At 39.3% G+C, this 16,884-nt stretch overlaps 1 long non-coding RNA gene across 10 annotated transcripts in view; it reads right to left on the bottom strand.

Moving 5' to 3' along the window:
• Positions 1–1,321: 1,321 nt before the first annotated feature.
• Positions 1,322–16,884, bottom strand: part of LOC140527937 (uncharacterized) — a 36,224-nt gene continuing 20,661 nt past the window's right edge. For 5 of the 10 annotated variants that reach the window (XR_011974977.1, XR_011974976.1, XR_011974979.1 and 2 more), the window contains 3 exons: positions 15,293–15,390; positions 11,440–11,565; positions 9,854–11,137 (listed from right to left, as the gene is read on the bottom strand). This is a non-coding gene — a long non-coding RNA (uncharacterized lncRNA). Of the gene's footprint in view, positions 2,493–9,853; positions 11,138–11,439; positions 11,566–14,257; positions 14,454–15,292; positions 15,391–15,711; positions 15,941–16,884 lie in introns of those variants that run through there. The other 5 variants (XR_011974984.1, XR_011974978.1, XR_011974983.1 and 2 more) reach the window with 5 other exon arrangements.

Here is a 16,884-nt window from a genome sequence, read left to right as displayed (position 1 = left end):
CTCCACAGACTCCAGAGGGTAGGGATATAGATTTCAGAGGGGTCTATGAATTTAAATGGGAAAAATGGCATCTTCATTTTCATTAACCTCTAACTGAAATTTAGCAAGGTAGGTCCTCATTAGTGCAAATAATGCATCCTCACCGTAAAGTGGTCACATTACTCAATTTCACACTGCATATTTCCATTGGGCTAGAACCAATGACCATATTTGACATAATTACAACTTAAGACATGGCAGATTTTAATACATGACCACTTCATGGGATTCATTATTTGTACCCACTGGAACCTAACTGCATTTCTTTTAATTGTTTAAAAAAATAACATTCTAAGAAAGGGGTCCATGACACAAAAAAGGCTAAGAACCCATGTCCTAAAGACTCTTTGGAGGCGGTTAGGTAGCACAGTACATAGAGCACCAGTCCTGGGGTCAGGAGAACCTAAGTTCAAATCTGGCCTCAGACACTAGACATTTTATAGCTATGTGACCTTGGGCAAGTCATTTAATCTCAATTACCTTGCCTTCCCTCCTTCCCCCAACCCCCCCCCCCCCAAATCTCTTTGCTGTCTCTATCCTGCACTATCCACATACCATGCCTGAGCTGGAGGAGGGGTCAAGGAGGAGTAAGGGTGGAACTTGGCTCAGGGCTAAAGATCATATCTTAGCAGGTCTCAAAATGCTCCTAGAAGAAACAACTGCTAGGCGAAGACAGATGGCCATTTCCCCCAGAGGTCGCCCCTAGTTTTAATTTAAGTTTCCTATGACTGAGCTTAGACCAGCTGACCCCTTGTCTCGTCCTGTGCTATATTCTCACCAATTACTCCCCATAACTTCAGTTGGCCTGATCTCAGCCAGCCAGGGGCTAGGGACAGACACATGGGTTTCTTAGTAGAAAACCATCACACCATTTTCCTGTGAAACACTTGTTTCCTTCTCTCCCTGACCCTGCACCACCAACTCTTTCCCATTTCCCTTTTTCCCTTTTTCTCCCTTTTGCTCTCTTTTTCCTTCCCCTTCCCCTTTTTCTTCCTCTTTCTCAATCATCTTCTCCTTTCTTACTCCTTCCTCTGCCATTTTGTCCTCCTGTTTGGGACTCAAAGGTTGATGAGGTTGCTTTATCCTGACCTTGTGATCCCCAGGGAAGCTCAGATCTCTGTTTGGCCCTTACAAGAAGCCAACATTTGTTAACACTGCCCCCAACCTCGGATCAGCTATACAGGAAATCTCTGACCCTTCCTTTACCTCTGACAGCTTTCATCCTGTAGGCAGCTCCTGGCAAGTGGGTAGAACATTGGAATGGGAGCCAGAATTTCTGAGATAGCTCTGTCCTTTCCTTCCATTTCTTTGCCTTGCACCCCCACTCAAAAGTCAGGGACAGTCTGACCCGAGAGAGCTGGAACTATACAAGGAGCTTAGCCTTGGTGGGAAGAGGCTTTCTGAATACCAATAGATCAAATTCTCTCATTACTTTGGATGGTTTCTGTTATCTAAAAAACAAATAGGCTCTAGGGAATGAATGATATAACCAAGTTCTCAGGTTTAGGCTCCTGAATTAGAGTTGTTGGCAATTCTAAAAAGCTCAGACTTCTGTGTCTATGATCTGCTCAGGATGGAGAGAAATCCTGGAAATTCCAACAAGCACATCTTGTCCAGGCTTAGGGGGAAGGCAAATTCAGGAACACAGTACTGTAGTTGGTCGTCTTCTCATTACCTTTACCGGGACTGGCCTGGCCTGGTGACCAGGAAAGCAACTAACTTGCTCATACTGAATTGGTCTGAATAGTGGGAAAGCAATGCTTCTTATTTCCACTGAAGGTTGAATATTGTTGTCTGGGCTGCCCTGGACACAGAGACCAGAGACAAGGGAGGATCTCTTCATCAGGGAAGAACAATAGAGAACAATTTCCAGGATAAGGATTTGCTGAATTCTGAGGAGCACCATAGTATCTTATAATGCCATTTGGATGAACCTGGATAAGTGACAGCTATACTCAGTCATAGCATCCTTCTATATATATATAAATGCTATAGAAATGTGCATTGTTTACTACAGGTTTATTAAAAAGACATCTGTAAGTTAGCTTCAACCTGGTTTAACCTGTCTACAGAGATCATTTTACTGGGGTGTGGTGACAGAAAATGTTACAGCCTTTTGGAGCAACAGGTGAGAGTTGGGCGAAAGGTGGACACTGAAGACGGATGAGCAGTCCTGAAAAAGGCTCAGCAAGTCCTCACATCAGAGGTGCTAACTCATCCTGAGTACCCCATAAATCCATCAGTGAGTTAGGGGGATGTTTACCCCAAGCATGTGAAGATTTCCCTTGGTGGAAAGGTTGGATGGGAACAATTTGTTCCAACAGCCATGATGGCCGCTGAAGTAGGCACTGTGGAGCACTTAGAGCTTGAGCAGACATTGATGTTGCCAAGGTCATCCATGTATCCTGGGCTATTGCCAGTCTTCCTGACTTTTGTTTTGGATTTTGATGACTCTGGAAGAGAGAGTGATGCTAATGACTTTGTACAACTCTGCCTCACTTAAATCCAATTCATGCAAGTCAAGACCTCACCCCATGATGTGATAGATCCTCTTTGAGATGAAAATGAACAACAATAAAGGTACCACTTTGAGAGATAGTCAACATTGGGGGAGCCCAAATATTCTTTGCTATATAGTATTATAGAAGAGACCTTTGCTTCTTTCCTCCAAACATCTCCTTGCAGGTAGTTTTGCTAGATTAATAGGTAATAGTCTTGGGTAATTTGGAATGCAGGAGCAGCTAGGTAGCACAATGGATAGAGCATCTGTCCTGGAGTCAGGAAGACCTGAGTTCAAATCCAGCCTCAGATAGACACTTACTAGCTGTGTGACCCCAGGCAAATCACTTAACCCTATATGCCTCAGTTTCCTCATCTGTCAAATGAATTGAAGAAGGAAATGGCAAACCACTCCAATGTATACCAAGAAAACCCCAAATGGGGTCATGAAGAGTCAGACACAACTGAAATGACTGAACAACAAAAATTTGGGATGCACCTATCCCAGGGAAACTCACTGGAACTTGAAAACAGCTAGAGAAAAATTAAGGTTTTTTTTTTGTCAAATTCCTAAACTAGTAGAGAATTTTACATTGTCAACTGTTAGCAATCTTGAGGGACAGAGAACATTTGGTCCTAGAGGCACCATGTCTGAACCTAGTGTCAGTGAGTGGAAAGGGCTGGGAGGCAGAGCAGTGTATGTCTAATGCCTGGGCAAAATATCCCTTCTACATCACTGGAGGTTAGGGGTGCCCTTGTGATCTGAAAATTTTGTGTAAAATATTTTGGCCCTTCCTCCGTATCAGAGAAGAATCCAGTTTTTAAATTTTTTCTTCTATGGGGTGTCTATTACAGTACCTTATTGTAAAATTTGGGTTAAGCATTTGGCCATAGGCTCCATGTCATCTTCTGGCCTTCTTGTGTTATCTGTGGCTTCCACAAAACTCCCCTAAAATTCCCATTTAATTTCTTATGCCAATCTGGGTTATATATCAAAAGCTTGTTGGGGAAAGTCACAATGTGGGAGGGATAACTGTACAGGGAAAAAGCTGAGCAAGGACACCTGATCACTTTTCTTTGTATTTAAATGTTTTCCTCAGTTTCTTCTTTTTTCTCCTTTCTCTGCCTGTTTGGGACTCACGCATCAGCACAGTTTGGTGAAGGTGCTACATTCTGACCTTTATTCGGTGCAGTCCTTCCTTGGTCCCTGGGAAACTGATACTCTGGGAGACAGGTTTCCACCAGGACCTTGCTGAAGCTGGGCAAACTTTTTAATCCTTCCTAACTGGTTATCATTCCCTCTCACTCCTCAAAGAGACTGTTCCAAATTCTCTCTTCTCTCTTCAAGTCTCCTCCCATCACTGCCTCCACCTTCTCATCTGAAGACACTGACTTTAGAGAACATGGAGATTGTCCACTTTTGTGGAATCAGGAATCATTAAATTGTGTGGCTATTTTGTCATTGTGCTTCTATCTTAGCATTAGTTCAAAGGATGGTAGCCCTGGAGGACTCTGGGAAAGCTCTGCTTTGTTTAAAAGGCACATGTTACTTACTTGTGTAATTTTTGATAATTCATTATTGATCAACATCTTACCCTTGTCTGAATAGTTTGGAGACTCCCATAGGCCCTGCATGGCCTCAAAAGTTTATCTTTGAATATGTCGATTAATTTTATAAGCCATTCTATTGATTTGTTAATCTGCACTGTATGCTTTCTGTATTATACCTCTTATCCTTTGAGTCTATTTCTCTAAGATAATAACTGCTTTGGTCAGCCATTATGAGGAAATTTCTTGCTCTCCAGAACCCCTTGTAGTTTCTGTGGTCTTTTCCATATGGAAATATGTATTAATAAATAAAATATATCTCTATCCTACAGTTATCAGAATACTGGTGGTTATTTCTTCACTTAGCACAGTACCCGGCATCAATGAATGCCTGTTGACTGACTGAAGTGAACTTTCTCTTCTCCCTTACTCTTTGTCAACCTGTGAGTTTATGGAGGAAATGTTCTATTGCAACTTTTTAAAAATCATTTTCTTTCATTAAGTGTCTTTGCTCTAAATTAATTATGTCCTCTGGGTCACCAAAGAAAACATAAACACACTGGTGGGGACTCCTTAACTATGTTTTTAAGGGGTCACAGACCTACAATGTACCTTGAAAAACCTGTGGTAGATATGCTGAAATTTGCTGGGGGGCGGGGAGGAGCAGGAAGAGTGTCCTAGATGATAATTCAGAGAGAATTGAATCTCCTATCACAACAGGTGTCAAAGACAGAAATAATTTTATTCCCTTTTATTTTTTAAATAGTGTTTTTTTCTAATTACATGTAAAAAATGTAAACATTCATTTAAAAATTTTTGAGTTCCAAATTTTTCTACCTTTTTCCCATTCCCCTACCTAAAACAGTAAGCAATTTGATATAGGTTATGTATATGCAATCATGTAAAACATATATTACTCATGTAGTGAAAGAAGAAACAGACCAAAAGGAAAAAAAATATAAAAATAGAAGGAAATGAAAATAGTATGCTTCACTCTACATTGACTGAATCTGTTCTTTCTCTAGATGGTGATAGCACTTTCTACCATGAATTCTTTAGAAATGGCCTGAATCATTGTATTGCTAAGAAGAGTTAATTCATTCATAGCTGATCTTTGCACAATGTCTGTATACAATGTTTTTCTGGTCCTACTCACTTCACTCCGCATCAGTTCATGTAAGTTTTTCCAGATTTTTCTGAAATCTGCCTGCTCATGATTTCCTATTGAACAATAGTATTCTATTATATTAATATATCACAGCTTGTTCAGTCATTCCCACATTGATGGGGATCCCCTCAATTTCTAATTTTTTGCTACCACAAAAAGAGCTGCTATAAATATTTTTATACATGTAGGTCCTTTCCCTTTTTTATGTTCTCTTTGGGATATAGACCTAGTGGTGGTATTGCTGAATCAAAGGGTATGCATTTCTCTAGCCCTGTGGGCATAGTTCCAAATTGCTCTCCAGAATGGTTGGATCAGTTCACAACTCCACTACCATTGTATCTGTGTCCCAATTTCCCCACATCCTCTTCAACATTTATCATTTTCCAGAAAAGGATTTTCTATGGCATAGGGCTAATGACATCTGAAATGACAAAAGAATAGTGGTGACCCCAGATATCACCTAAATGGCACAGGACAGAATTAGCATGGTGGTATTGGTGGGAAATCACATCAGATGCCATCCTCTGGGAGCTATAGGAGTCAGTCAGTCAGTAGTCAACAAGCACTGAGCTGCAAAAGGAAACTGAGTAGGACTCTATGAGCCACAGTTGAAAGAACTACAGGAGATGAAGACAGCTTCTGGGAGCCCAATTACCAAACTGTAATTATAAGTGACAGATATTACACAGGTCTCCAGGAAGATAGTTGCTCATTGCAGGTTGCTCATCTTTATTTTCAATGAGCTGTGTTCTGAGCTCTATTTTGGTTTCTTCTTGGGCTCATAGATTTGAATCTGATAGTCACATTAGAAGATATCTAATCCATTCCCCTCATTTGACATTTTGCCCATATTCCTTCATGCATTTGGATGGACAACTTCCAGACCCTGTATGTATGTGTGGGTTAGATGGTGCTGATGGTCAATGAGCTGGACCCAGAGTTGGAAAGGAAGAAAGCAGATTAGATTGCTTGCTTTTGAAATTTGCAAAGCTCTTTACTGACTCCAAGTACCTGATAAAGGTAAAGGCCTATCTTTTCCATTGTTATATGTTACTATTTCAACTGTTGCTATATGGGAGCAAGACATGGGACACTACTGCCTTCAAAGAAGCAAAGATAAGTATCTCCAGAAGGCAACGAAGAGGACTATGGTAGGTGTGAGTGGGCTGCAACGTTTAACCTGTAAGAGTCTGAAAAAGAAGAGGGGTAAGGATATCATTATGGGATTGTGTGACAGAAAGAGAAGATGGTCTGTTTGTGTGGCAACAGCAAGGGATGACATGTACACTATCGGAATGCTCCGTTGATACTCATGATGTCAGGAGAAAATAAGGAAGACCTTTAGCCTGTTGAGTAGACTTCCTATAATGAACTTTTTGAGAGAATATGGACAAAAATCACAAAGGATGAGCAAGCATGGATAGGTTAGGGTCTGCACTGAGAGAAGGAAGTCCCAAACTGATTAGATCATAGATCCACAGATCCTCCATTAGGTAACTCAGAGTCAGCGAGACCTGAGTTCAAATCCAGCCTCAGACACTTCCTGGCTATGTGACCCTGGACAAGTAACTTTACTTTTGTCTATGTCAATTTCCTCAACTATAAAATGGTGATAATAATAGTACTTCTCTCCCAGGGTTGCTGTGAAGATCAAATGAAATAATAAAGCATTTAGTATAGTGCCAAGCACATAACAGGTATTTAGTAAATGCTTGCTTCCTTCCCTTCTTTGTTCCCTCCCATCTCAGTATTTGAGTGATTCAGGATTTGTGTTGTGTACGAAGCAATGATCATACCTTGAGTTTCTTGATTTTCTAGGTTGGGACTAAGAGCCAGAGAGGTGAAAAATCCTCTAAGCAGCATGTTGGCCCCTCATGTCACATGAGAACTTGGGACACAATGGTTACATTCTTGAGGGATTGAGGAACTTGTGTGAGATTTTATTAAAGAATAGACCTTCTGCAGGGCTTGAGTCTGAATAGATCCTCTTGTATGTGTAACCCAAGCCATAAAATCCATGGGTATGAAAATCTCTCTTCTTTGGTGGAGATCAATGCCCAGAGCCTGCATGAGGGGAGGGTGGAGTTGATGACAGCATGACAGAAGAGAGATCTTCACTGTATTTGGGTTCTTCTAGCTTCCAGCATTAAGAGAGAAGATTCATAGACTCCACCCTCTCTTAAAGGCCACAGAAAGAGAAAGAGTCTTTGAAGAAGCTATTTTTATTTTCAATTTGCTACACTAGAGACTTCTGGGAATTTCCCTTTGATTAAGATCTTGGACTCTTTCTTTCTCTCTGTCTCTTCTCTCTCTCTCTCTGTCTCTCTCTTGAACTGTTACCTTACTCACAATGGGAGTATCCTTTATTCTCTGTTGCCTGATGTATATTTTAATATGTATACTTTTCCTGATTTCTGTTTTGCTATGAGTTTCTTTGCTATCTGCTACATGTGTACATTGTAGAACTGGTATATGATGGGAAAGAGGCAAACTTTGGATATAAAACTTGGGACCTCCATTTTCCTGTCAACGAATAGTGATCCATAGTGAACCCTAAAAATGATATCCACTAGACTAATAATATATTAGTTGGGAGAAGACAGATATACTTCTAGCCTGGTACCCTTCTCTCTGACGAGAGCAAAATGATCCTCTTGCTTCCTCTCCTGATCCTGACAGGAATAAAAATCTCCCTTGAAGAGGGTGAGGGGAGGAAATTCTAGAGTTGTCTATTCTTGCTACTTTTCAAGCTATATAAAGACAGTCTTTACGACATGAACAACCATTTTACACCTTACAAAATGGATTTATTTTGATTTTTTAAAGTTTTATAGATATTCTTTATTTTTATACTGTAGTTGCTTCCTGATACATGCTCTGCCGTGGAATCCTCTCTTTTAACAACAGCAACAACAAAAACCAATAGATTAACAAAATCCACAAAACTGCCCCATCTGACGGTATATGTAATATTTTAACTCCATTAGTGTCTTGCCTCTCTAATGAGGAGGAGGTATGTTTCATCCACTCCTTCCTGGCTACATTCCTTTGAATTTCTCCATCATGAACCAGAAATCGCTTCATCCTGTCCCAGAACCTCTGTTCCTGATGCCCCTCTGCTTGGAAGGCACAGAATTCTTCCTAGAACTTTCATTTCGAAAGGACACCCAGACCAGTCATCTCTTCATTTTCTACGTGATCCTGATAACCTTTATCAGGTGAGAGCTCATCTTAATTGTTCACTAGGCACGAACCAGCCCTAGACATCTTTGGCATCTCAATTAGGCACAATGGGAAGTGTATTCTGATTGGCTGTGGCCTGTGGTGCTTTTGTAAAATTGGTGAACAAGTTTGGAATTTAGGATTCAAATGCCTTGTAGCTTAGGGTGGAATCCTTCTAGCTAAGTTACCGAGGAAAAGTTTCTTGGGGAGCAGGGAGAAGAGGTCTGAATCAGGTTCATCCAGGTCTTTTCTCGTCCCCTTTGGCTAAGAAGGACTTCAAGAAATTCAGAGGATGAGAGCATTTGGACTTATTCATTGAAGACTCACCAATGTACCTAAGAACAGGAACATCTGACAACGATGCCTGTAATAGGAGCCATGATAGATTAGATTTGATACGCAAAGATAGATTCAAAGCTCTGAAAGGAGCCCAGCAGAAATGCTACACTGTATTTAAGGGGGATGGTCTCGAGGACTCCAGCAGAAGGACTCCTGGGAACTATGAGTTACCCTCTTTGCTGCATGTGCTCCAAGCTTGAGCTTGCTTAGATTCTTAGACGTACTTGTGGGACAGTCTGTCACAGACTTTTTGAGAGGACTGTTTTGTCCTAACTATACCACTATTATAAGTATCCATTTCTAAAAGTGAATTAATTCTAGCTGACTAATTGATACCAATTACTAATCATGGACAGGAAGCAGGGGGAGGGTTCATGAACTTTAGAAAAAAGCCTCCAACCCCTCAGAGCTACCTCTAGACACAACACCAGGGCTGTGTTGCTCTGGGAACCTGACTCGCTCGTGCAAATGGGGACTGGGAAGGTAACTCTAGAGCAGGGGTTCTTAACCTGAAGTTTGTGAACTTGTTTTTTAAAAAAATGTATAGTTGCATTTTAATACAATTGGTTTCTTTGTATTCTTTTATTTCTTTTGTCATTCTTTGTATTTTATTTTATGCATTTAAAAGCATTGTTCTGAGAAGGAATCTACAGGCTTCCTCAGACTCCGAAGGGGTTCATTACACAAAAAAGGACTAGACTTGTAAGTGATTTTGGTTTTGTTTTGTGTTATTTATTCCATTAATATATACAGTTATGAGTATTAGGATTGTGTTTTCTTTCATTTGTTTCTTTGGTGTTTTCTTTTTTATTCTCTTCCTTTTTAAAGTTAATGCCTTTGTCACTGCAATTAGTTTTATTACTTTGATACCAATCCATTCTGACAGATTCTCCCCTTTCCCTCCTTCTTATGCATATCCTTTTTCCTAGTTTATAGATTTTCTTTAAATTATTAATTTATTTTTTATTTTAAAAATTTAATTATTTTTGCCCCTCTTTTTTGTAATTTCTCTTTTTACACTCCTGAGTAGTTCAAAACCTCTTCCCTTTTTCTTTTTTATTCATTTTCTTTTGCTGCACCATTTTCAAAGTTTTTCTTTGCTTCATTCTCTTTGTTATTTCTCTTCCCTTTAGTTCTATTTTGAATTTTATTTTTTTACTTTGTGGGCTATTCCTTTTTTCTTTCTTCTTTATTACCTTTCTACCCATCATGAGATAAACTTTCTAACAGTACTAGATTGAACTCCCTCTTCTAAGTGGTTTCTATGTCACTGTCATCATAGATCTTGCATTAATTTTTCTTTTCTTTTTTTTTTGCCATGACTCAGTTTTATGTAGTAGAGGCAATTCCATTGGACCATGGGCTTTGGCCCTGGGGAAGATATGACAGAATTTTAGGACCCTTTGCTTATAGCTATATGCAATGTGAGGCTTCTAGTTGGTCACCCTCTTCTCAAAGAGGATTAGATAGTGAGTTGGAAAGAGAGGCCAACTCAGTTGATCTTAAAAGGAGTAAATCCATCTTATGGTTTTCTCTCCTTTCTCATCTGCTGAGTATGTGAGGATTCTGCAAGACTCTCTTGGACTTCCTTAAGGGAAAAGGGGGCTCCTTTTGTCCTTTGGCTATCCATGGTGACTGCCTGAAAAATGACAATGAGAACACATATATTGATCTAGGAGAGTCTGACCCTGGAACTTGGGCCCCTGGTTACCTCTTCCTTTTCTTTCCTTGAGCACAAGAGGCTAAATGGTGTTCCTGAGAGATGAACTTTTTAAGCTTCATGGCTACCTTGAGAATATGGGAAGTCCTCAGTTGGTATTGACTGGCACCTGGAGGGGTCTTCTGGAACTACACCCTTCCTGACTTGATAATCACTGATGGGACAATGAGCCTAAGTTGTGCTCTGGCTTGCTAGAAGATACGAACCTTAAGGGAGCAGTTCAGACTGCACAGAGCTAAGGCGAAAGTGATATGGCTTCAGTAGTCTTGCTAAGTGTTTCCTGTTTTATTGATGTAAGATTTTATTGGTTTATAGGCATACTGGGGGAATATAATAGGAGTTATGAGTTGCTGTATCACATTACATTTTTTTGTCAATACACTCTTATGAGTCTGTTGTGTTTTAAGTTTAACAGTAAAAACCACTGTTAGTCACAGGAGGATGGAGCAGTACACCATCTTTCTCTTCATGAAGGGACACTTCTTGGCTCTTACCTTCTACACACACTGACCAGGATCAGTCCCGGAGGAGCCTGACTTCTAAAGAGAGGGTTGGGCTCCTTGTCTTGCACTCTTTGGCTCTTTACACTGCAATCTCAAAGCCTAAGGGAAAAATTACTTCAAGTTTGGTTTGGATCATGTCTATTGTTTCCCCAAGGAGGAGAGAGTAGAAAGGTACTCAGTGTGCAATGAAACTCAGGTAAGGGACAGCTATTTATTTCCTTCACATACAACCAATTCTAAAGAAAAAGGAATTTCACAAGTATACTCTAAAAAATATTGAAAACAGTTAGTAGGAGCAGTATTTAACTACTGTTGTAATTATTTAATCTTCCTGGAGTTTGAGACCTTTACATCTAAAGATGAAACAATTTATAAGACTACTGGACGGGCATTTCACAAACCTTTGGTGGTTCCTTGGTCCTTTCTTCTGCCTTATGACAGTTACCAAAATGTTGCATCTAACAATTTCCATGTTCTCTTCCTTTGATTTTCCTTTATGGAAAGTAGCTCCTCCCCCTAGATTTCACCTTGGGGAAAGGGAGAGGAACAGAATTATATTTTTCCTTAAAAGTTATCAAAATCATCCTATAGACATAAGACTTAACTGACTCAGGCAGGAGTGTGCTAGCAAATGTTTAACAACTGATTGGGGAGGGAATGGTACATACGATGTATTTTTAAGTTTAATCTGCATTATTAACATTTTATTCATCTCTTTCTTCAGTCTCTAGACAATTAACAAAACAACAAATTATCCCCTGATTTGGGGTGTTTTGGTACATTTGCAGTATTTCTCAGGTGTAAATGCTCACAGTGAAAATTTAGTTGGTTCAGTCTGGCTCCAGCACTTCCCTAAACACAGGGGATTAAATTTTGACATAATTTCCTGGATGCCTGAGTGAAAAAAGACATTTGCTCCAGCTGCTCCCTAAGGTTTAACTGGCAGATCAGCATGGGCAATACAGAAGCAGAGAGAATGTGCTCGCTTGAAGCACAGTTGTATCCTCAGTGAATACGTTGTTTCTGCTCTGAATGTCTTTCCCCTGCTAGAGATAAATGAACCTTCTTTTTTTTAATTGTCAACATCTCTTTTCATTCCCGTCTTGAACCTGAGGTGCCAGATCAGCCTTAGTCGGGTTTGATTTACTATAGCTTTATGCAGAAGGTGGTACTTGAGCTGTCTTAAAGGAAGTGAAGAACTCTACAAAACAGAGATAAGGATGTTGTATGTACCAGACATAAGAGATAGTCAGTGCAAAAGAGACATATGGAAAATGGAAAAAGCTAGAAAGATATGATTAGCTTTAGTCTCTTTCCTGAGCTCCAGCCTCAAATGACCAACTGCCTATAAGACATTTCAAAGTGGATGTCCAATAGCCATCTCAAATTCAACATTTCCAAAATAGAACTTGTTGTCTTTTCCTCAAAATCTACCTCTCTTCTGAATTTCTCAATTACTGTCTCTGTTATTACCTTGCTTCCTGTCATCTAGGTGTGCAACTTCACCCCACCCCACATATCCAATCAGTTATCAAATATCTGATCTTTATATACCATTTTCTCCACTCACATGGTCACCAGCCTAGTTCCAGCCCTCATCACCTCCTCTGGACTGTTGGGATGGCCTCCTAATTTGTTACTCTGCCTTTAGGCTTTCCTGAGCCCAATTCATCTTTTAACACAGTCACCAAGTGATTTTCTAAAAGTGTAGGTCTGACAATATTACTACCCCTTTACTCGATAAAATCTAGTGGTATAAACTCCTTATAACCTAGCCCTGTCTTATACTTCTAGTCTTCTGATCACATTGGCCTTTTTACTGTTCTTTATATATGAGACTCCATATTCTCTCTCTCTCTCTCTCTCTCTCTCTCTCTCTCTCTCTCTCTCTCTCTCTCTCTCTCTCTCTCTCTCCCCCTCTCTCTCATACACACACACATATACATGTACATATATACATACCTATCTATCAACCTATCTACACAGAACTACTGAAATTTTTTGAGAATAAGGTAGTCAGATACGTGCTTAAGAAAAATAATTTTGTTAGCTCTGTGAAGGATGGCTTTGAGTAGGAGGAGCCTTGAGGTAGGAAGATGGATTATTTTGCAATAGTCTAGGCTAGAGGTGAGGAGGGTCTAAACTATGGTTGTTTTTCTGAGTAGAGAGACAGGATTGAATGTAAGAGATGTTTTATATATATATAATGTGCAATTTAGGGACAGTTAGAATTCAAAGATAATGGTGAAGTTATAAATTTAGAAGATTGGAAGAACAGTGATAACTTTCTGTATGCTACTTCTCAGGTAGAAATCATTTTGGGTAAAAACCACAACCAAAGACAAATAGTTTTTCATTTGGATCATCTGCCATTTTGATTTTTCTGAGATTCTGCTGTTCCATGATTCATAGTTATACAACATCAATGGAAAAATCTTGATATCATGAGATCCTTTTTTTCTAGGCATATCACTCAAAGAGGACAAATGCAGAAATAGGGGTCCTATATATACCAAAATACTCAGAGCAAGAGTTTTTGTAATAGCAGAAAACTAGAAATGAATTGGATGCCCATCATTAAGGGGCAGGGATGGCTAAAATAATTGTGCTACGTGAATAAATTGGAATATTTCTGTTTGGTACAAAGTGATAAATATAAAGAATTAGAAGTAGGGGAAGGCATGAAAGGAAGCAAAGTAAAAAAAGCAGAAGAAGGAAAACAACATTCACAATGACTACAATAATCTAAATGAAGAAAAAGAAATTGAAAGTGAATTCTGAGTGATCATCATGACAGTTTGTTCCAGAAGAAGAGATGAGGAAATGCACCTTAATCTCTCCTTCGCAGAGGTGGGGGAATATGGGAGTGGAACTCCCATATATACTGTTGGACTTAACTGATGTTGGATTAATTTTGCTACTTTTCCCTTTTCTTTTTGATTCTTGTTATAAGGAATGGTTCCCTGGGTAGTGGAGGGAAGAGGGATATATTTGAAAATGAAGGTGATATAAAAACAAAATATATCAATACAAATTTAAAAAGAAAAATGATTGGTTTTTAAAATAATGGCTTTTAGAGGGAAGAAAGCAGAGCTCAAAGAACAACATGAATCATGACTACTCCAGTATAAATAATATAGAGAATCAACAAAACTCTGGTAAATTATGATGGTTGATGTTAGTACTGCACTCAAAAAGTTAAAAAAGAAGACAGAACACCTTCACAAACAGCCAGCCAGTGAACTACCACTTGGACAGTGGACCCAGCTGAGCAGCTCACTTTTGGTTTCCTCCCTTCCCCAGCCCTGCAGCCAGCTGAGACAACTTGCTCCCTCATTTCCTATGTGCAGTTAGATGGTCACATGAAGGCTTATACCCGGAAAGCCAGCACAACCATACTAAGAGGACCCAATCTCTGCAAGACAAGAAAAAAAAAACCAAATTGGGGGAAAAGATGAGTAAACAAAAGAAAGCACCAAAACCAACGAAGTAAAAGTATAATAGTATGGGTATCTAAGAGGTAATCCTTGATGAAAAAAGAGTAACTCTACAGTAAATAGAAGAATAATGTGACTTAGCCAAAAACACTAAAAGAATGGTTAGAAGAAATTAAGAAATTTTTTAAAAGTTAGAATTAAAGTGAGAGTGGCCTTAGACACTTAATAGCTGTGTGACTCTGGGCAAGTCACTTAACCCACATGTCTCAGTTTCTTCATCTGTAAAATGAGCTGGAGAAGGAAATGGCAAACCAGTCCAGTATCTTTGTCAAGAAAAGCCCAAATGGGGTCACAGAGAGTTGGACACAACTGAAACTACTAAACAACAACAACAATGGAAGAAAAAATTGGAAAGAGAATAAGGAACTCAAAGCATAAGGCAGAAAACCTTCCTCAAGTAATGGATAACCTGAAAAACAGAACTGAACAATGAGAGTTTAAGGATTCCATGCAATAGGAAGACAAGATTATATTGTGCATATACACATACATACGCATATACATATATATGTATACGTAGGAGGGAGTGTTGGTGCATGATTTTCTGTTTGAAGACTATTGTGCACTCAATGCAGCCTCTGAAGCTGAGATGCAACAAAGCAGGGATCAATTTTCTGCTGCCTGTTCTAATTTTGGCCTAATAATTAACACCAAGAAAACACAGGTGCTCCATCAGCCAGCACCACACCATCCATATGTGGAATCATTGGTTACAACAAATGGAGAAGTTTTGAATGCTGTGGATAAATTCACTTACCTTGGTAGTGCACTTTCCAGGGATGTATACATTGACAATGCGGTTGATGCACACGTTGCCAGAGCTAGCTCAGCGTTTGGGAGGCTCTGAAGAAAAGTCTGGGAGAGAAGAAGTATTAGACTGACTACCAAACTGAAGATCTACAGAGCTGTTGTGCTGACCTCATTGTTGTATGCCTATGAAACATGGGCAGTCTATCAGTGGCATGCCAGGAAACTGAATCGCTTCCATTTGAACTTTCTTAGAAAGATTCTGAGGATCACCTGACAGGATAAGGTACCAGACACTGAGGTCCTTGCTTGAACTGAACTGCCAACCATTCAAATTATGCTTCAGAGAGCACAACTCTGATGGGTTGGCCACATTGTTCGAATGCAAAATATATGCTTGCCAAAAAGACTATTTTATGGATAATTCACATGGGGCAGGTGATCACATGGTGGCCAGAAGAAAAGATACAAGGACACTGTCAAGGTCTCTCTCAAGAATTTTGGATTTTCCCATTTAAAGTTAGGGTAGACAGTATAAAATACTTAGGAGTCTACCTGCCAAAACAAACCCAGGGACTATATGAACACAATTACAAGACACTTTTTGCACAAATAAAGTCAGATTTAAGTAAGTGGAAAAACATTAGTTGCTCATGGGTAGGCCGTGCTAATATAATAAAAATGACAATTCTACCCAAATTAATATACTTATTTAGTGCCATACCAATTAAACTATCAGACAATTACTTTCTAGAGCTGGATAAAATAATATCAAAATTCATTTGGAAAAACAAAAGGTCCAGAATATCAAAGGGACTAATGAAAAGAAATGCCTGGGAAGGTGGCCTAGCGCTACCAGACCTTAAACTGTACTATAAAGCAGCAATTATCAAAACCACTTGGTATTGGCTAAGAAACAGAGAGGTAGACAAGTGGAATAGACTTGGCACTCAAGATGCAGTAGGCAAGGAATATAGCAACCTTCTGTTTGATAAACCCAAGGACCCCAGCTTCTGGGATAAGAACTCATTGTTTGATAAAAATTGCTGGGAAAACTGGATAACAGTGTGGCGGAAATTAGGCATAGACCCATACCTGACACCGTACACAAGAATAAAGTCCAAATGGGTACATGATTTAGGTATAAAGATTGATACCATGAATAAACTGGAGAAGCAAGGAATAGTGTATTTATCAGATCTATGGAGAAGGGAAGAATTCTTTACTAAAGGAGAGATAGAATGCATTATGAAATGCAAAATGGATAACTTTGATTACATTAAACTGAGAAGTTTTTGCACAACCAAACCCAATGCAACCAAAATCCGGAGGGATGTAGTAAATTGGGAAAAAATTTTTACAGCTAAGCTCGGGGATAAAGGCCTCATTTCTAGAATATATAGAGAACTGACCCAAATGTATAATCATACAAGTCATTCCCCAATTGATAAATGGTCAAAGGATATGAACAGGCAATTTTCAGAGGAAGAAATTAAAGCTATCTATAATCATATGAAAAAATGCTCTAAATCACTATTGGTTAGAGAGATGCAAATCAAAACAACTCTGAGGTACCACATCACACCTATAAGATTGGCAAAC

This window comes from Notamacropus eugenii, chromosome 2 (assembly GCF_028372415.1).
Source record: "Notamacropus eugenii isolate mMacEug1 chromosome 2, mMacEug1.pri_v2, whole genome shotgun sequence".
Classification (NCBI taxonomy): Eukaryota; Metazoa; Chordata; class Mammalia; order Diprotodontia; family Macropodidae; genus Notamacropus; species Notamacropus eugenii.
The sequence above is the reverse complement of the archived record's forward strand: the minus strand, read 5'-3'. Positions and strand labels throughout refer to the sequence as shown.